Here is a 20,924-nt window from a genome sequence, read left to right as displayed (position 1 = left end):
ATATAATGAATGACTACTCAATCCAGTACAAATATATCTGGCTTGAAACAGAGTAGAGAATTTTTGCTGTGTGTAGTTTGGTCTCCTATTTTCATGACAATACTCCATGCATGCAATGTGTACATTCCTTTAGAGTCCTGCTGAGATGGATTCAGCTTTTCTCTGACAAATAATATTTTTGATTTATCAAAAGACTTTGTAGTCAGTTTCTCACATCAATAATAGAAACACCCTATAATAAAAGAAAAGTTAATTTTACACATTTATGTAGTACTTGACTCATTTTCATCAACTTCTGCCCTGTTTGCCCCCTTTTGAAAGTCACACTAGTTGTGTTCTTTTTACTTGGAATGGTGGAAAGTAACAAGGGACTTTGAGGAATACTACAAATTTGGACTGAACTTGTTTTGGGGTGCTTCAGACTTTTTGGCATATACATTTCATGAAATCCCCAAGGAACTAGCACTTAATACATTCTCAGATGCAATGACTGCAACCAGAAGAATTAAAATAACAGACTTGTTTATGCATTAACTATGTAACTTTAGTAACATTCTCCCTGTTATAAAACTCCCTTAAGTCCCACACTATTAGTTTAATTCTCATAGGATCAGTTCTTGATACTACCACACACATATGAAGATCTTTTCATCCCTGACCAACTGAATAATACTGGCACATACTGAGGTGTCTGTTTATGAATATGAGCTGTGAGAACAAGTAGTTCCATTCTGAAAGATGTTTTAAGGGTAGCTCCCGTAAGACCCTGTTTCTCCACTGTGCATGGGTAGAGAAAATAGCATTTTACTTTGCACAGTTAAGTTGTAAGGCAGCAGACATCAGACTCTATGTGTATGAATTTTGTAGAGTAGGAAATAGACTCTAGGGAAATCTTAAAGTGGGATAATATCTGCCATTTTATGCAGCATGGTAGATTGAAAAGACAAATCAGCACTCTCTAGCAATGTCATCAGCACAGCCTTATAGCACCTGTGCCTTTAGGTTTTGTTCCTCAAGAATTTTTGCCATGAACACAAAATGGGAGAAAACACAAAGCCCTATTCACTAAGGGGTGGAGAATGTTCTGTGAGGCCTCTAGTACTTATTAACTCTCTATGCTTCCCTCAGCTACACCTTCTGTGATTGTTATGGCTTTCACTCCAGTTCAATAACCAAAAGCTACTCTTAAAACAAATCAAAAGTATAAGAACTGAATGTGGACCTAGTGCATTTGTTTAGTGTTGCGGTGGTATATATGGTCTGTGCAAACAGACTAGCAGATCACTATGGTCCCTTCAGGCCTCGGAATCAATGACTTTAAGGAATAAACTTTGAACACAGCCTTACTGGAAAGGCACATGGCCAACTGCTGACACAAACTAGCTGTGGCTATGCACCCTAATTTGCTGCTACATTCTACAACCAATTTTCCTACAGCTTGAAACAAATAGCTTCGCATAGCCAAAGTTCTAAAAAGAAGAGAAAGGAGAAAGCTTGGTCCTATAGCTCAGGTAGCATTCATTCCCTATATCGGCTAGGCTGCTAAAGAAAGAAAAAAAAAAAAGTGCACCACCCTGTCTCTTCTTATACTGTTTTCCCTTCCTGATGGTGCAATTATCTCCACCTGTGCCCAGACTAATTTCCCCCCTCCCCCATCACTGAACTTCACTGCAATCCCTGCAATGAGGGTAGGCACCTGTTGCCAATCCCATGCTCAGACACAGATGACCAAATCCTGTATCAATTGAAATCAGTGATAAAAATCCCACTGACATTTATGGCACCAGAATTTGACTTTAAGTTGTTTTTAACCCTCACTCCACCAAGCGCTGGCTGGAAACTGAATAAACTGAGGATAATAATAAATAAATAAATAAATAATGATGGCAGCAGTTATACTGTTAATCCTGTTTTTCTTTTTTTTCCTAGCTCTTCGTTCTTATTAACTTCCCTCTGCATACACGCACCATTCCCTCTGTCCTCACATCATAAAAAGAACAACATGGAATTAACAAGACTTGTACCAATCATCACCCTGACAAATCTGCTGCTTGCAAGGTACTTCCCTTTCTCCTTTGTCTGTTTTTTGTCTTTTTAGATTGTATGATAGTTAGGGCTGAACCTGTGTCTTCCTATATGTCTGTCCAGCACTTAGCACATTTTGAGCACTATTGAGTAAATAAATAAAGTGTACTTTCTTAGCCTGCTCTGTGGGAGAAAATGTCATACCATTCTGCAGACATCAAGGGCCAATATTTAAAAGTGTGCACATTGAATCACATGCAAAATTTTATGCGCACCCAGCTTGTGCAGATGGAAACTGCAATTTATGGTGGAACTCATATGCATATGCAACTAAATCTGAATGCATGCTTTTGAAAATTTGGCCTCAAGACTTTTGGGTGCTTCTATTTCAGGGACAAATAAAAACAAACCACTTAGGCAAGTACCTCCCAGTGTTTTCCTTAGATTTTTAAAACATATTTAACCACTCTTCAAAACTGTTCATCAGATGTGGTTATGACAGGCAATTTAATTAGACTTTAAAAGCATCAGCTATATTTAGATAGCCCAAATGTGACATGCAATGCACCAGATCACAGCTTTGGCTGGGGGGAGTTCCTGAGCCATTACAACATGACTCTGTACTCCTGGTAAACCTTCACTGTGGTGTTCAGTTTTTTGTATGTTTGGCAAAAGTCAAGAATAGAGCAATATTCAAGTGCTCTGGGGATTGTGCCACACACAAGCAGGATGTGCCCCACCTTTCTGTCTGCTGCTTTTTCTCCAGAGTGAGTCTGCTATAATTTGACTCAAGCAGCCTTTTGATGATGATTACCAAAACTAGGGGTGGGTGTTTCAGAAATGACAATAATCTCAGTTTCAACTGATAATGCAATTGCTTTGGAGATAATAAAATGCCTGTCTTTGTGGCAGCTCTCTCCCCTCCACATACACACCTTCCCCCTAAATCTTTGGAATGGTCCTTCTACTCTGAAAAGTTGGTTAGAGATGTAAAAACTTTTTGGTTGAAATCTGAAGCCAAGAAAAACTTACCTGGTTTCATGTTTCAAGCTGAAAGTTAAAATCTGCACAGAATTCATCATACCTGATACACTCATTTCTCATAACAACTGCACCCAATAAAGGCCCTTTGTGGAAATAACTGCAACGAAGTTTTTATTTATGTTTTTAAGCTCACATAATCGTGCTGGATACCCCATCACTGACAATTTTAAAATCAAGATTGGATTTTTGTCTAAAAGATCGGACCTAGGAATTATTTTGAGGAAGTTCTGTGGCCTGTGTTGTATAGGAGGTCAGGGAGGTGATCACAATGGTCCCTTCTGGCCTTGGAATCTATGAATAATTGCAGGCGAACATCAGCAGGTTCAAACCAAATCCACTGATTTTGGTTCACCAAAACTGTGAGAAATGAAACCTGTGCATCCCATGCAACCATAGATGTGACAACAGTAAAAATATTTGCTTAAATGTGCTGAAAGATGGAATTTCCACGATTTCCACAGGGAATTAATTCCACAGACTAATTTAGTGTGCATTATCAGTATACACATATCAGTATTACATGATATTTACAGGCTACATTTCCTCACTTAAATTTAATCCTATTACACCTCATTGAAGCCACCTTTATTATGTGAACTATTTCCTCTCTTTTTGGTGTAGATTATATTTGCTTTAATCAGTGCTTAGCTAAATTAAAGTTAATTAACTCTTTTCTTTTGTCCTTGCAAATCAGTCCCTCAAGAATCCCCTCAAAATTTCTGTTGCCCTTCTCTGAACTCACTTCAGTTTTCAGTATCTTTCTGGTAATGAGGGACCTGGCTCTGAATGCAGTATCCCAGATGCAGTCACACCAGAGATATATTGAGAAGGGACTACTATCTCCTTGCTCTCCAATATGACACCTCAGGGTATCTAGCCCAAAATTACATTGCCCTTTTTGATGCCATAATATATTGCAAATTTATGTATAATTTGCTGTCCACTCTCACCCTTAAATCCCTTTCAGAATTACCAGTTACACTGCTCTAAAACATTAGTAACATTGCTGCCAAAGAGATTACAGTAACCTTTTCACAGAGAATGAGAGAGACTGTGTTATCAGACCTTCATAAACTTTATAGCAAGTTCCTTGATTTGGAGAAGTGGCTGCAATGATGTGGTGTATGAAATAATTTGTAAATCTGTCCATATACTTTGTAAATTATTTGGGATCTTCCTGAATGATGTTTCAATATTCCATAAATAAAAAGCATTATCAATATAATTTGCTCCTTTGATTGGCTAGACAGAGTTTCTCAAGAACTTGGTGTGGAGATGATCCTAGGGACAAAATATCCAACCGAAACCTGATACCAACAATCTACTTCCTAAAAATATACATGCAGGGTGTTCAGTATCCAAATAAATGACACATGGAATGATTGGCTGTAGCTTATACCAGATATTGCCTTTGCATTGAGCTGCCATACTAGGGTGAATAGAGAAACAATACACGGGGAGTGAAAATAAAGCAGACCAGTGAATAGAAAATAGAAGACTTCTAAGTTGCCCTTGACTTTTTCACAAATGCTGTTTTTCAGATTTATCAGCCTCCTATTTGTAGTTCTGTTAAACATCTACAACCATGTGGCATTTTTTACATGGAGAAGGGTGAGGAGAAGAACTTTGATGAATGCTAAAAATCTGGATTTAGCTTGTTTTGGTATGTTTCATCTGATTTCACGTGCAAAGCATGACAGATTCCTGAATAATTAGTATTTCTGAGATTCTTAAATGCAGTGACTGTAACCAGAAGAATGACAATAACAAACTATATGCAGTGTAGCTGTAGCCATTTCCATCCTGGGATATTAGAGAGACAAGGTGGGTGAGGTAATATCTTTTCTTGGACCAACTTCTGTTGATGAGAGAGACAAGTTTTTGAGAGCTCTGTGTGGCTTAACGCTTGTCTCTCTCACCAACAGAAGTTGGTCCAATAAAAGATATTACCTCACTCACCTTGTCTCTCTAATAACAAACTGCACACTTGACTCTGCTTGAATGATCAGATTCTAATAACACTCTCTCTAAAAATATAATGCTCCTATACCTTTGGTCCCACGCAATCCAAAATTATTTGATCGTTAGATGGCCTCTCTGGACCTCCCTCCACCCCAATTATGCACTACTGGTTTTTCTTCTCTGACTAACTGCATGCTAATGTCAGGCAGCTGAGTAATCCTTTTGCTTTGTATGATTCCCTATGTGCATTCCCCCTTTGGAATAAAAGGAAATGGTTGGGCTAAACCTACTGCATCAGATTTGAAAAGAATGACTTCGTTATAGCTGAGACAGGCTGAATACTGCTTTTACTGAGTGAGCCAGAGAGAGGCTTCCTTTGAATCCCCTAACTGCATAGGTTTGTTATCTCTTGCTGCCCATCAAGTTAAACTAACAGTTAAAACCGGTAAAGGCCATGGAGCCACCTGGCTTAGTGATGAATGGAAAAATGCTGGTTTGCGTTGTCTGAAGAGGATGGCTTGGCAAAGGAGTTTTCTTTTCACTTCAGAGTTTTGTTAATTCTGAAAATGCTCATGGTGTTGAATTTATAGTGAGGGCGGGTGTATCTTCATTCTGAAATGTACAATCGTTAGGGGACTGTTGGTCCCTTACTGACACTCAGTGGGTTTTTTTTGATTGGCCACCTTCCAACACCAGATGAAAGGGGAAAGGCCAATGAGAAATCAGGACCCTGAGAATAACAGTTCTCAGGGCCAATGGGGAGAGGCCAACGTTCTAGGTCAGCCTGATTGACAGAGCAGGCCAGCCAATGAAGGAGTCAGGAGGTTGGGGGTCCCGTCCTCCGTGTGAGCTGGAGCTGCCTAGTCCAGAGGGGGGCTGAGGTGAGGCGAGGGCAGGAGCCTGAGCTGGGCCAGGGAGTGAGCCGCGCTGGCCGGAGGAGCTGCCCAGAGAGCTGAGCTGCAGGCAGAGCAGCAGCGCGTTGGCAGAGTGGAGCTGGGGCTGGAGCCGGCGCCGGCGCCATCTGGAGCCAGGTGCGCTGAGCAGCTGGGCAAAGAGGGGGACGCTGGTCAGGGGGCCCAGCGCAAGGAGACGCCCCCAGCCAAGAGGCCTTGCAGGCCGAACTTGAAGGGGGCTCGTAACCCTGACAGGAGGGGCAATGCTGGGGAGAAGGGCCCTGCCATCTAGGGCCATGTGGCCATCGCCAGAGCAAGTGTCTGACCCACAGCATCCCTGCAGCACAGCCAGGGCCTGGGACATGTGAGGAACAGACTGTGAACTGCCCTGACGTTCCAGAGACAGCTGCTTGTGGTGTCCCTGTGCCCCCGGGGCGGGGCTATGTCTTTTCCTTTAACCTTTCCCATTTTTTACTTAGTTGTTTTAATTGGTTCCTGTTTAATAAATTGCATACAGTTCAAAGAAAATGCAATGATCAATGGGTCAGGGACGTCTCCAGGGCAGAGAGAGTACCCTGGAGTGGAGGCACCCTAGCCCCTGTCCTAAATGACCATGATAAGATTGGGGGTTGGTCACCCAGGAATCCTGGACCAAGCCTTGTCAGGATTACAGGGACTCTGCCATACAGGAGAGTGTCAGGCTGGCCTGGGTAAAAGGAGTGGGAGCAAGGACTCAGATCCTTTCACTAGCCAATTTCAGCGGGGTAGTGTATAAGCCAGAAAAGTTCCCCATAATTGTGAAACCACTCCCCCACTTACACAATGATTGTGTAACCTCAAAATTTTCTGCTGATCTTCTTGGATATTAATTGGCTAATGTTTTTACAGTGCTGTGTAGGTGGAAAGGGCTACTTAAGTGCTAGGTATTATTATTAATAATGATGTGGTTTTTCACAGAATCATAGATACATTAGAGAGTGAAAAGTTCCATTGGCTCATTTAGTCCATCCCTTAGGCAATATAGGATTGTTCCCTACCAGATATTTTCTAGTACTTTTTTCAGCCTAATTTAAAATGTCTTAAAGTTATGGTGCTTCTATCAAGGGCCGGCTCCAGGCACCAGCTTATCAAGCAGGTGCTTGGGGTGGCAACTCCAGAGTGGGGCGGCACTTTCAGGTATTCAGTGGCAATTTGGTGGCTCGGAGCGAAGGACCTCCCGCTGAATTGCCGCAGATCGTGATCGCGGCTTTTTTTTTTGGCTGCTTGGGGCAGCAAAACCCCTGGAGTCGGCCCTGCTTCTATCATTCCCCTTGGGAGACTATGTTATAGCCTAATGGAGCACACTATGAAAAAGGTTTTAATAACATTCAGCCTAAATTTTCCATATCTTAATTTAATCTCAGAACAGTTCTTCTCCCTCCTTTGTTTCCACTCTTCAAATACTTCTTGGCAGTTATCACTAGTTGTGGTGATAGTTATGATCCAGTCATGTTAGCTGCAGCCACTTTAAAATAAGGGATGATTTTAGCTGGCATTTATTTAACTTGGTGCAAATAACCAAGTATTTAAGGTGTAACCACTTAAGGTGCAATTAAATACAACTCCACTGAGGTAAACACCCAGTGAAGATACTACGTAACAGAAACATAATTGTCAGGTGATACATGGATTTTAGATTTAATAATTGCACTTCTGGCAAGAACAAGGTAATGTCATAGGATCCTGGTCAATGACAATAAGATACAAATGTTATATTAAAGAGGCTCCCTGAGCCCATGGAATTGATCTGGATTCTGCATGTGATTATCCTGTTATCAGAAAACAGAGGTGGGTCATGGAAAATATTGTGGCAAAGTTCAATGGTACCTCCAAAGGACAACCAAAGGGGGAAAAGAAAATTTGTTAGAAACCACTCTCCTCCTCTCACTCCCCTTCCTGTGCCTATGGACATGTGCAAGTCCATGGGTCCAGATCTAATGCATCTGAGGGTCCTGTGAGAGTTGGATGTTGTGATTGCCGAGCCATTGGCCATTATCTTTGAAAACTCAGGGAAGGTCCTGGACGACTGGAAAAAGGCAAATATAGGGCCCATCTTTAAAAAACGGAAGGAGAATCCGGGGAACTACAGACTGGTCAGCCTCACCTCAGTCCCTGGAAAAATCATGGAGCAGGTCCTCAAGGAATCCATTTTGAAGCACTTGGAGGAGAGGAAGGTGATCAGGAACAGTCAACATGGATTCACTAAGAGCAAGTTATGCCTAACCAACCTGATAGCCTTCTATGATGAGATAACTGGCTCTGTGGATATGGGAAAAGCGGTGGATGTGATATATCTTGACTATAGCAAAGCTTTTTTTATGGTCTCCCACAGTATTCTTGCCAGCAAGTTAAAAAAAGTATGGATTGGATGAATGGACTAGAAGGTGGATAGAAAGCTGGCTAGATCGTCAAGCTCAACAGGTAGTGATCAATGGCTCGATATCTAGTTGGCAAGCGGTATCAAGTGGGGCTGGTTTTGTTCAAAATCTTCATTAATGATCTGGATGATGGGATAGATTGCACTCTCAGGAAGCTTGCGGATGATACTAAGCTAGGGGGAGAGGTAGATATGCTGGAGAGTAGGAATAGGGTCCAGTGTGACCTAGACAATTGGAGGATTGAGCCAAAAGAAATCTGATAAGGTTCAACAAGGACAAGTGCAGAGTCCTGCACTTAGGATGGAAGAATCCCATGCACTGCTACAGGCTGGGGACTGACTGGCTAAGAGGCAGTTCTGCAGAAAAGGACCGGGGGATTACAGTGGATGAGAAGCTGGATATGAGTCAACACTGTGCCTTTGTCGCCAAGAAGGCTAACGGCATATTGGGCTGCATTAGTAGGAGCATTGCCAGCAGATTGAGGCAAGTGATTATTCCCCTCTATTCAGCACTGGTGAGGCCACATCTGGAGTACTGTGTCCAATTTTGGGCCACCCACTACAGAAAAGATGTGGACAAATTGGAGAGAGTCCAGCAGAGGGCAACAAAAATTATTAGGGGGCTGGGACACATGACTTATGAGGAGAGGCTGAGGGAATTGGACTTATTTGATAGCAGCCTTCAACTACCTGAAGGGGGGTTCCAAAGAGGATGGAGCTCGGCTGTTCTCAGTGTTGGCAGATCACAGAACAAGGAGCAATGGGCTCAAGTGGCAGTGGGGGAGGTCTAGGCTGGATATTAGGAAACACTATTTCACTAGGAGGATGGTGAAGCACTGGAATGGGTTACCTAGGGAGGTGGTGGAATCTCCATCTTTATAGGTTTTTTAAGTCCGGCTTGACAGAGCCCTGGTCGGGATGATTTAGTTGGGGTTGGTCCTACAGGGGGTTGGACTAGATGACCACCTGTGGTCTCTTCCAACCCTAATCTTCTATGATTCTATACTGGCTAAAATGTCTGCTTAGCTAGTTGGGAACATCAGGATGCAGAGCCTGGGAATACCTATTCTTAGAGTAGACACGTACTATCTTGCTATGTATTTGCCTTTGAGGTGTTGTTCTCATGCATGGTAGGTCAGCCCTTCTCCATACAAGTACGTCATTATGTTCTGTCCATTGGAGGATCAACACATCTTCCAGCGGAGTTACCTTCCTTAGACTAAAATAGGAGGGACACAATCTTCATTTTCTGAAACAATTTATTGAATGTGGCTAAAGAAAGATGAAGTAAGCAATTCACAGCACATAAAGGTTTTGCCTACTGAATCAGCATTAACGTGCAAGGGTGTCAAGTGGAAGCCAGTAGAGTTTTCAAGGCCAGAACCTGTGAAAAATTTATTTCAGCTGAATAGGGCCATAGAAGAAAAGGAGCGATCACATGGTATGGTTAGCAGTAGCTTACTTTTTTTAAAATGAGAACTTTGCATTTGCTTTCCCAGACGATGTTGGCAATAAACTCCTTATTACACAACTTTAAGGTATTTACATTTTTAAACATGGCATTATATTAATGTATGTGTTCACCGTGAGTTTTAGTATAAATCACATTTTTATTAAAAAATACAGTAACACATCTGTATAGATTTTTTAAAAGCACTTTGAAGCAGAAAGTAGTATGTTTACATAAGAATTAAAGACTCAGGGTTAAATTCTAGTCTGATTTACCACTGCAAGTACAATAACTTCTATGGAGGCTGCAGTAGATACAAATCAAGGCAGAATTTGCCCTGATATTAGCATTAGCAATAAGATTAGGGCTCTGTATAGTACAGTCAATATCAGAAATATGTTAAATCTTCTTGCATCTGTATATGTGACACATGATCTTCATGAATTCTTTGGCCAATCATTTGATTAATTTCCTTTCTTATTAGTATTTATGGTGTAATAAGAACTTTCATTCTCTTAGCCCATTTTCTTTTTTCCTTCTGCCTCATCTATAGCCACAGGGTCCCCTCCTGTCAGCAAATTCTGTATATTAAGTGTTTGCCAGATCAAGCCCATAAATAATCCTGTGTTTGTGACATCACAATCTATCACAATTACTAGGATTATATGATTACTAGCACAGTTTCTGGTTCCAATAGTCATTTTGTAGCACAGACACTGTGGAGTCACTTCCACAACTGTCTGCCACTCATCTGATATGCCACATGGCCTTTATGAGCATATGCATGATAGGAAGGATGGTGTTGTCATCAGGGCATTGGCCTGGAAGTCAGGAGACCTGGATTCAATTTCTGGCTCTGCCACAGACTTCCTTTGTGCCCTGCCCATTACTTCAACTATGGCTGAGGTAGCCATCTGTAAAATGAGAGTCACACTTTCTTCATCTCACATTTTGTCTGTCTTGTCTACATAGATTGTAAGTTCTTCAAGGCAAACACTGTTTCTTACTATATATGTACTATGGGCCCCTGATCTTGGTTGGAACCTCCAGGCAATTAAATCTTCTTAATGTTATGAAACTCAAAAAGCCCACCTTAAACATCTTCTTAGCTCTCCCTGCCCCTCAGAGTAAAGGCAACTAGTTTGTTATCTATAATCTTTCCTCAGGCCCGCTGACAGGAGGTAGGTCAAAGGGGGCAATTGCCCAAGGGCCCAGGCAATTTAAAGGGGGCTGGGGGCCCCTGGCCACCACTGCTGCCATGGTAGCAGCAGCAGCCAGGAGCCTCGGGCCATTTTAAATCACACAGGCAAGCCACAGGGCCTGCTCTGCTGAAGCAGTAGACTGGGGAAGTCAGTGGCTGCCACGCACAGCCCCTGCAAGCAAATGCTTCCTCTCCACCGCGGGCCCCAGCACCAGGCAAGTAGGGCTGTGTGGGGCCCCAGGGGATGGGACTGCTCTGTGCTCCCAAGTTTCAGCTGTTCTGCCCCCTAGGACTGTGCTGGTGGGGGAACCCCTGCACTGCATTGGCTCAGTAGGGCTGGTGAGTGTGGCCAGGGGGCAGGGCATGGGAGAGTGGGTCTCTGTGGGGAGGTGCTGGGCTGTGAGGGGTGGGGGGCGCTGGGCAGTGGGGGCATCCTGTGTGTGTTGGGGTCCTGGGCAGTGGGGGAGGGTCTGTGTGGAGTGCTATGTAGTTGTAGTGGTGGGGCTGTGGAGAAGGTCACTGGGTAGTGCAGAGTGTGGGAGATTGTGTGTGTTGGGGTGCTAGGCAGTTGTGGTGAGGCTGTGGGCGGGGGGGCACTCGACATAATGGGCCTCTGGGAGGCTGGGCATAGGGAATTGGGAGGTGTTGGGTGGGGGGGCTGTGTGGCACGGCATGGGCCAACCCCAGAAGGGAAGGGGCACTCTGGCAGCACAGGGCTAGGTGGGCCAGTGTGTGTCTGGCAGCTGCCAATCTGTAAACAGTGCTCTCGTACTAGGCTGGGCAGAGCGGGGCTACCCCTTCCATGCCATGCCCCATTGCCCCTGGCTGGCCCCTTGCTGTGGGTACTGACCTCCCTGCACCATGCTCCATTGCCTCCATGGGGGCCCACAAATATGTTTGGCACCCGTGCCTACAAAAGTTTAATCTGTCCCTGGCTCCTAGACATGTGTGGGGTGGTACCGGCAGTGGCGAAGGCAGCTGGGTGGGCACATCCCTTTCTAGGGGTCCCATTGTCTGTTCTTCCCTGGGGTCAGGAATTGCTGTCCGCAGACCTGTCTTTCCTTTATGAAACCATTCTTTTAAGGACTTTGGCAGATTTTTTTCCAGATCCTATACAGTCAAAGCTCTCTAGGTCTCAAAGAACTAGTCTCATATATTCATATAACTGCAACAACGCCACAAGAAGAGAAAAACAAGCCAATATAGTATAAAATATAACACAAAAGCAAGGAAAGACAGATGAAGATGCTCTCAAAATCTGTCATAGGCACACAATCCTATGAAAGAGCACTGGACTAGCTCTCTGCAGTGAGGAAGTGTCACCCAGTGGCCACTTACCAGAGGTGCATTATTTACTTCATTTTGTAAATGTCAAGCCTTCCTTCAAATGTAAAGCATAAAGAATTTGTCAGAACCAATGGATCTGTTTAGAACTGTCCGAATAACAGATTTTCCAGTTTGCTGTCAATTTTTGGGGGGGGAGGAGAGAGGGAGAATAGTTTAGGGAAAACCAAAAATGAATTTTTCAGAATTTTTGGTGAAGTCAAAAATGTGTGTTTAAGTCCATCTCAACTCAGCAAAGCACTTCATGTGCTTGAGAGTTTTGTGAATTGTGGCTGTGGTGCTTGCACTCTCTGCTGAGGTTGCAAATAAGAGTGCCAGCTGCCATGATAGTTTCTGATGTAAAATCCCCCTAGCAACTGGCCAGAGACCTGCCCCCACCCCAAACAATGTATTTCACAGAGGCAGTATTGGTGGTAACAATTTCTGCTCCCTAGTGCATGGGCTAGACTTTAACTGAACACCACTGGAAATTAGACAACTAAATATCTTTGAGGATCTAGGCCCTAGTGTTATTGTTTTTTAATAATATTTTAACAAATAAAAACAGAACTGACAGACAAGGATTGTGGAAAGCATTCAAAACTAACAAGGTGCAGTTGCAGTTGTGACTTACTGCTACAGTGTTTATATTAACTAGGACAATCTAGTTAATCAAGGAAAGAGCTTCACCTGGAGCCTCTATATTATTCCACTTTCTTGGGACTCTGTGCTGACTGTCTCCCCCATGAACACATGCTTAAGAGGAGTACAAAGGAGAATATTACATAGGAGACCAGGAAAAACTTAAAAACTTCACTCTACCTTGGAATCTTCACATCCTAAAAAGGTCCCTGAGTTCTAAGATAAGCTTGAAGAGCTCCAGGGCTGCAGTTTGAAAGCTGTGAAGTGGGCTGCATGGTGTGTCCTGGGGATGCTCACTCATCAGAGAGGCAGCACATGCAGGGAAAGAGAAAATCACTAACACACACCAGGAAAGGGATGGGAAAATCACTTCAGCTTCCTAATGAACAGGTAGTTTTCCATCTTGAGAGTTCAAGGAAGAGTGAACCATACTGACGTTCAGTTTGTTCAGGGAACCATGTTAATGTGAATCTATAAAAACATGGACAGTTTGTTTTCCAGTGAAAAGTAAGATTATTCTCAAATACCGTTATCTTTTTGTAACAGTAGTTTTGCAAATCTTAATAGTTTTGAAGTGAATGGGTGATAATATTAAATGTCTGCAGCTCATTAAAATGGCCCACTGCGTTCACTTCTGGTAAGAAAGAACACCAGATGGGGCCATATGCCCATTTCACAGACTGCCTAGACAAATGATTGAAGGACTAGACCTTCACTGTCTTGATAGGGAATTTCCCTTCCTCAAATGTGCTGAAAGATCTTTTAAGAAGGAAAAAGAACAGAATAAAACAACAAATTTTGCGATTTTTCTGATACAGCATTTTCACCCCCAGGTCATTTGCACTAACAGAAACTGAGAATTCCTACTGTTTTCTTTGCAAAACTGAGTCATCTATGTGAATATGAGAAATGAATACACTGAAAGATGAATAAATGATACATGATGTAAGGATATAGGATACATTAGATAAAGAGCTGTTTCAATATTTTAGAACAGAATGAGAAGCTGAAAAAGAAAGATGAATAGTTACACTGCATAGGTCTTACTTCTTTGTAACAGAATAAGACTTAATAATAGCCCTGGTTTAGAAGATGTGGAATGTGACTCTCTCTAATAAACTCTGATGGGATTGGAGTGGTAAAAGAAAAGCTAAAGCCAGACTTAAGCCTCTTCCAAATGAAATACACTGGGGCTAGTATTTGTCATCCACCTTGACATGTTGTTTTTGCTTCAGACAAAGGCTGCAATATGTATATTAGAAATGGTCAACCAAAAATGTGGTGTATTGCTTATGTTTTGCCATTTTCATTCTGTGATCCTCTGGGCTTTATCTGGCTTTTGCCATCCTTTACAGCTAGCTGTAGGGAAGCGAGTCCTTCTTTGGAGACTGTGTTCCCTTGGGACTTCAGGGCAGCAGAATCTGAACAGTTATGTTCAAAGAGGAATCATACTAGCTCTACTTCTATGATGCAAGTAGACAGGGAGAGTGGGTATTTACCTGAAGAAGACAATACTGTTACAAACAAATCTACATTTAAAAAAAACTATTCAATCTCAGGGAATGAATCATGTAAGAAACCACTAGAGGCATTTGTTATATGTCTGCTGCTCTTCCCAGCCATACGTGAAGTTCTTATAGACAGTGTTAAGAAATATGAAAGAAAAACATGTTCAAGCCAGGGAAATGTAAAGAAACTGACCCATTCTTCTTCTTTTTGGTTTCCCTGTCTTAGCCCTCCAAGAAAGGAGTGTTGGAAAAAAACTGAAGAAAATCTCAAAGAGAGATTCTACTAACATCAAACTCTTACCCCTTGTATGAGTTGCTAGTAGCATTGAGGAGAGTGCCTAATTAGAGATGTCCTCCTGCTTCCTCCATATCTGCCGCCTGACCCCCTGGACTTGGTCCCAATCCTCCTTCAGTTGTGGTTGACTATTGTTTGTTGAAAACCATCTACAAGCACTATTTTCTGGACTGCATAACTGTATTGTGCCTCTGTTAAGGTGTGTTCTACTTTACAATTGTAAACATTTACTTTATAATGGGAAACTGTGTGTAAAGGTTTTGCACTTACCAAAATACAAGCAGTCATCTCTGCCTTTCTTTAATCGGAAGAATAATTCCTTAGTGCTAACATTCATATCACCTTTCTCTTGCACAAGAAGCCTAACCAAATTCTCCTCTCTTTTCTCTATAGCAATATGCGGTGCTACATGGCCTGGGAAACACAGTGGCCACAACAATACATGCCATGGCACCCAGATACCACACTGATGGGCATAATATAGCAATGTGACTGGAACAGAACTTTATGCAAAGATCAATACTGTTTTTAAAAAATCAGCATATAAAGAATGAAGGCCTGATTGTCCAATCCATTTTACACCAGTGTAACTCTACTTCTTTTGTATGGCATCTATGAAAATAAAGGAGGATAAGCTCCTTGTATAATCCAGTCCTGATCCTCTCGGATAAATCAGTGTCATTCCCTTGGTAGGGCTCAATATATTGTGACTTCTGAAAACAAAGGTGCATCTCTAAGTTATCTATAAAAGGATATCTTTTTAAAGTGTTCTTCACCATCATTAGTTTCAGTTTTCCTTAGAATCATGTAGTTGATAAGACCAAGTATTTTTCCCCTATATGTACTCAAAGGGACATTCTTTTTTCATATTTAAAACAAAAGTCTCAATAGTGTGCTATGTGTAATACCCACAAAAGAGTTTATAGGCTAGATGTTTGATCACTGTTATTGCTGCAAGCATAACACAAAGCACGTGTAATTATGAACAACAAATAAGCACTGAACTAATTTGTTTGTGAGCTGATCTTTAACAGCAAACTTAGATATGAATGAACTTCCTTACTGGGACAGTTTCCAATAGGATCAATTGTTAGTGCAATAACAAATAAGATATGCAACCTTTCACTAATATAGAGAAATATTATACTCCTGAGCATACTGAAGTAAATATTTTAGGTTTTCATACATTGTCATCAACCGTTACATAGTTAATGTGCAACATATGCCAAAGTGATAACTAAATTTGCATTATCAGAAAATAACTGACAAAAATCAAGTCTAAATTTGTATGATGAAATGAATATGGTACCCGGTATCTGTTGCTCACACAACAAAAATTCAGTATTATCTTCCCTATCAGTTTAGTGATTTTCCTGTCTCTTTTCTCTGATTTTCTCTTACCCTGCAGCTCTTGCTTCTCTGATGAATGACTGTCCCCAGGACACTCTGTATAGCCCATTTCAAAGCTTTCACACTGCAGTGTTCGAGCTCTTCAAGCTTACCTTAGGCCCCGGGGACCTCTCAGAACATAAGGATTTCAAGTACCGTGAGGTTTTCATGCTTCTCCTCATCTTCAGCAACCTTTCAGAAGTGGTGTGCTAAGTCTTCATTTATTCACTCTAATTTAAGGTTTTGCATGCCAATAATACATTTTAACATTTTTAGAAGGTCTCTTTCTATAAGTCTATAATATATAACTAAACTCTTGTTGTATGTAAAGTAAATAAGGTTTTTAAAATGTTTAAGAAGCTTCATTTTTAAAATTAAATTAAAATGCAGAGCCTCCCTGACTGGTGGCCAGGAGCCGGGTAGTGTGAGTGCCACTGAAAAATCAACTTGCGTGCCACCTTCGGCACACATGCCATAGGTTGCCTACCCCTGTTCTATGTGATACTCACCTTTGTGCTCCTCTTAAACATGCTGATCCCGCTGATAGGGGAGACAGTCAGCAGAGTGTGCCAAGAAAGTGTGAAAATCTGGAGGCTCCAGGTGAGGCTCTTGCTTTCAATCAGTTCAAAATCAGTGACAAGCTATTGTAATATGACAGAAAATACACAATATTGCATATATACTGTTGTTTCATCTACCTCACTCCTTTCATACTTTTCTTCCACCTCCCAAAGAACTGAAAAAAATTAAATGCCTAGTTCATTTTGCTACTACAGGTAACAAAACTTTTCAACAAATAAATTCCTGGAAATGGCTACATCATAGCAAGACACCAGAACTGTCTCAGAATAGAAGCTATACAGCATGACACTAGAGAGACACAACACGTCCATTGAGCCCGTATTATCCAAACCGGATACAGAGTAATTTCCTTTAATAGACAAGATCTAAAGTACTAGTGTATGCCCATAGAGTATCAATAATAATCATGCATCTGCAAGTGCCTTAAGTGGTAAATAGATGTCACCATTTCTCCATGTGAAGTTGGCTGTGTAAGTATGAAGTGCTTTTTAAAAAGGTAGAAGTTCATGCTAGAGAATACTTAACATTGCTTACATTTGTACATTTATAAGTGGGATTTTCAAATGCTCTCAAACAATGGCCTAATGCTGCTCCCACTGTAGGTAAGGTCATGGAGGATAGGCCCATCAATGGCTATTAGGCAAGATGGTCAGGAACACAACCCCATGCTATGGGTGTACCTAAACCTCCAGCTTGCCAGAGGCTGGAACTGGATTACAGAGGATGGATCACTCGAAACTATCCTGTTCATTCCTTCTAAAGCACCTGACATTGGCCACTGTTGGATGACAGAATACTGGGCTAAGTGGATCATTGGTCTGTCACAGTATGGCCGTTCTTATAGTCAGTGGGTGTGTTATAAACATACAGCTATGGGTAGCATAAAATTCCTCCTTACCTGTAAAGGGTTAAGAAGCTCAAATAATCTGGTTGGCACCTGACCGAAAGGACCAATAAGGGGAAAAGATACTTTCAAATCTGTGGGGGGAAGGTTTTTGTTTTCGTGTTCCTTAGTTCTCTCCCAGTCAGCGAGGACCCAGGGCAGGAAAAATACATCTCCCTAAGCCTTATCTGAACTAAGCATCTAATATTACAGAAATAGTAAGTAATAGCAAGAAAATGCGTTAGATTATCTTTTGTTTTAGCTTGTGAATTCTTCCTGTGCTAAAAGGAAGGTTTATCCCTGTTTTTGTAACTTTAAAGTTTTGCCTACAGAGAAAATCCTCTGTCTTTAAAATCTTTCTGTTACCCTGTAAAGTTATCTTCCATCCTAATTTTACAAAGATGATTCTTTTATCTTTTTTTAAATAAACTTCTTTTAATACCCTGATTGTTTTTCAGTGTCCTAAAAACCCAGGCGGGTTGATCTGTGCTCACTTTGTAATCAATTGGTTAGGATAGGAAGGAATTTGTGCCTTGGAAAAGTTTTGTTACCTGTAGTAGCAAATTTGTGCCTTGGAAAAGTTTTTAACCTGGTAGAAATAAGCTTAGGGGGTCTTTCATGTGGGTCTCCACATCTGTACCCTAGAGTTTAGAGTGGGGAGGAAACCCTGACAGGGTGTATTACTATTAACTTCAGTGTGAGCAGAGTTAAGAGCACCGACTGGAAAATCCCACTGCACGAGTACTAATACCCCGCTCCAAACTTTCAAAACTTAGAAAATTTTGTGCCGATAGAAAGATCTTCAGGCAGTGAGAACATGCTGCAGTAACAGCCACATGCTAGAGCATACCCTGAATGATTCATTGTTTGCCATCATGTTGACTCTACATGGTAACTGTTTTCCAGAAAGCCATGACCGCACTGGATCTGGAAATAAGTTTGCCAGTGTTCTGGAGAAAATGGCTCCAAAGAAAAAAAAATTGGCCCAGTACACTAATTGGATATACCTGATAAAAAGGAAGGTGAGAGAACTTGCTTACAGTGGGTACAGTGAGACCTCTAGAAACCAAAGTGACTTTACATGTTTAATAAAACCTTGATTAAATTATTTCATTATGCCTACATGTGATGGGCCCAAGGTCTGCGGCTCCCTGACGCAGCTTATAAGACATGCACACCTGAAGGCAACTCAGGGCTTTAAGGGTCAATGGGCCCTGCAAAGATAGTGGAAGTAAAGATAATCCCTCCATCAAAGATACCAGAGGAGGGCAGTAGGCCACAGCACCAGCGCTGGTGCTGTGGCCTGCTGCCCCCTGTGACAACAGATAGCGTTGGAAGGGGGTTGCGTTTAACAGAGGCTCACATTAATGGTGAAATTCTCCATAGTTTCAGATATGCATTGCAAGTCTGCACCTTCTGAGGCACCCCCCTCACTAGATTTATATGGAACTTGGCCAGGCTGAACCCAGCTTTTATATGAATACAAATAAACCTCATATTTGTAAGCTTCCTCTTTATATGTTTGTTTAAAATGAAGAGTGTGAATGAAGTGAACAAAACCAACTGGAGTAACACACTGATAAACACAAATGAAGAGCCTGTCCCCCTTGCAAAGGAAAAGAAAAGAGGTGGCTGAGGCCATTTTTAACTGTAGGGTAACTTTTTACTGCCTTAAACCTCAGTAATCATTCCAGTGGACTTACAAGCAGAGTAGAGTAACACTAGCTACCAAGTGAACAATATCCAAGACAAGCCTGATGTTAAACAGAGGAGCACTGTGGTTTATAATTACACGGGGGCCAAATCCTGACATCTTTGTTCACGCAAAACTCCCAGTGACTTCAAAAGGAATTTTGACTGAACTTCAGGACTGGGCCTATAGTAGTTAACATAATATTAAAAGACAGTGAAAGTTATTTCTGCCTGGTAAAGCATGTGTGTTCTGATGAGATGTGAAAACTGCAAGTTCTAAGTCACTTTGGGTAGTTCTTCTCTTATGATGATAGTAGTTAGTTACACTGGGTGACAACCTGACCCCATTAAAATCTATTGCAAATTCCCATTGGCTTAAATGGAGACAGGATTTCACCCATGGTATGGGTTCTGTAGTTGTTACAGAACTGTGAAGTTACAAGCACAGTATATGGCTGTTTTTGCCACATTAAGTAAAGTGCTGCCAATGAGAATAATTTCAGTGTTTGTGGTGGTTATTTGTTGAAGATACATGCAAAAATTAAAAGAAAACTATAAGTTAATTTGCAAATTTAGGTGGTTCTTGGATAGCATTTTGTTCTCCTGATCTTGTAATTATTTGTACCTTTTTTTGGTCAATTTCACTGAAAACAAACCCAAACCTTTGACTGCAACTGACTCCTTCCTCCAAATTTAACAGAGAAAATTGGCTTGTTCTTCTCATACTAGCAGCTTTGCCTTCACAACATTTCTTTTCCAGGTTCAAGGAGAGATGTGGTGGGAAAAAGGGAACCTGAAGAAAGCAACACATCAGTAGATTAATCTGATGTCTGAAGAGATGTTGGTTTCTTCAGTTCTTGTTGTATGTATATACTCTTGTACTGCAAGTCAGATTCCTTCTGCTTTTGCTTTGAACTGTAAAGTGGAAAGTTGCAAGTAAATATACTATTTACTTCTCAAAGTAGATATAGATATTTATACTCTTCTCTTGCAAATTGTATTATGTCAGCACAGATAAATAGGAACCTGACTAACTGTTGTGCAAACCATATCCTCCTATATTTTATATCTATATTAGTGTAATGCACGTTAATTTTTGGTGAGTGATTGTTTCTCAGGGGAGTTGATGATAGATTCCATCCAATAATCAAAACACAATGAATGCCGTAATTTTGGACATTATAACAATTAAGATAAAATCTATTTATCAGTAAAACCATATTTCTATATCAGTGCTACAGACCATGTGATGACTGAAAACTTATATCGAGCAACCTGAGTAGCTGTGTTAGTAGCTGTGACAGTCTCTCTCCCAGGCAAGCCCCACAGGAGAAGGATGCTATGGGGCATTTCACCAAGCAGTTGAGCCTCCAAAAGATCAATTAGGATTAGAGATGGGGAGCAAGCAGTGAAATCCTACAGAGAGTTTTCTGTGGGTTGTTTGGGGCCAGCTAGGAAGCCTCAGTGTCTAGGTTGTTTGTAGTTTTTCCACTGGGAGGTGAGGAAGTTTTTCTTCTTGTGGGCAAAAATACTCAGTTTATTTCCTGCTTTTAACCAGCATGTGTGAAGTACTGTACAAAGCTCAAGAGAGAGCCTTCTAGTGTGGTTGATTGGAGGTA

At 41.5% G+C, this 20,924-nt stretch overlaps 1 long non-coding RNA gene across 3 annotated transcripts; it reads left to right on the top strand.

The window, feature by feature from the left end:
* Positions 1-5,870: 5,870 nt before the first annotated feature.
* LOC115636384 lies at positions 5,871-20,869 on the top strand. Of its 3 annotated transcripts, XR_003996906.1 has the most exons (6): positions 5,871-6,062; positions 14,691-14,958; positions 15,153-15,448; positions 16,168-16,352; positions 18,520-18,635; positions 20,066-20,869. It is a non-coding gene; the product is annotated as an uncharacterized LOC115636384 (long non-coding RNA). The 3 variants fall into 3 exon arrangements; XR_003996907.1 differs by lacking the exon at positions 18,520-18,635; XR_003996905.1 differs by having other exon boundaries at positions 18,520-20,869.
* Positions 20,870-20,924: the final 55 nt, after the last annotated feature.

The sequence above is a fragment of the Gopherus evgoodei genome, chromosome 17 (assembly GCF_007399415.2).
Source record: "Gopherus evgoodei ecotype Sinaloan lineage chromosome 17, rGopEvg1_v1.p, whole genome shotgun sequence".
Taxonomy (NCBI): Eukaryota; Metazoa; Chordata; order Testudines; family Testudinidae; genus Gopherus; species Gopherus evgoodei.
Note: the sequence above shows the minus strand (reverse complement) of the source record. Positions and strands in the feature narration are given on the sequence as shown.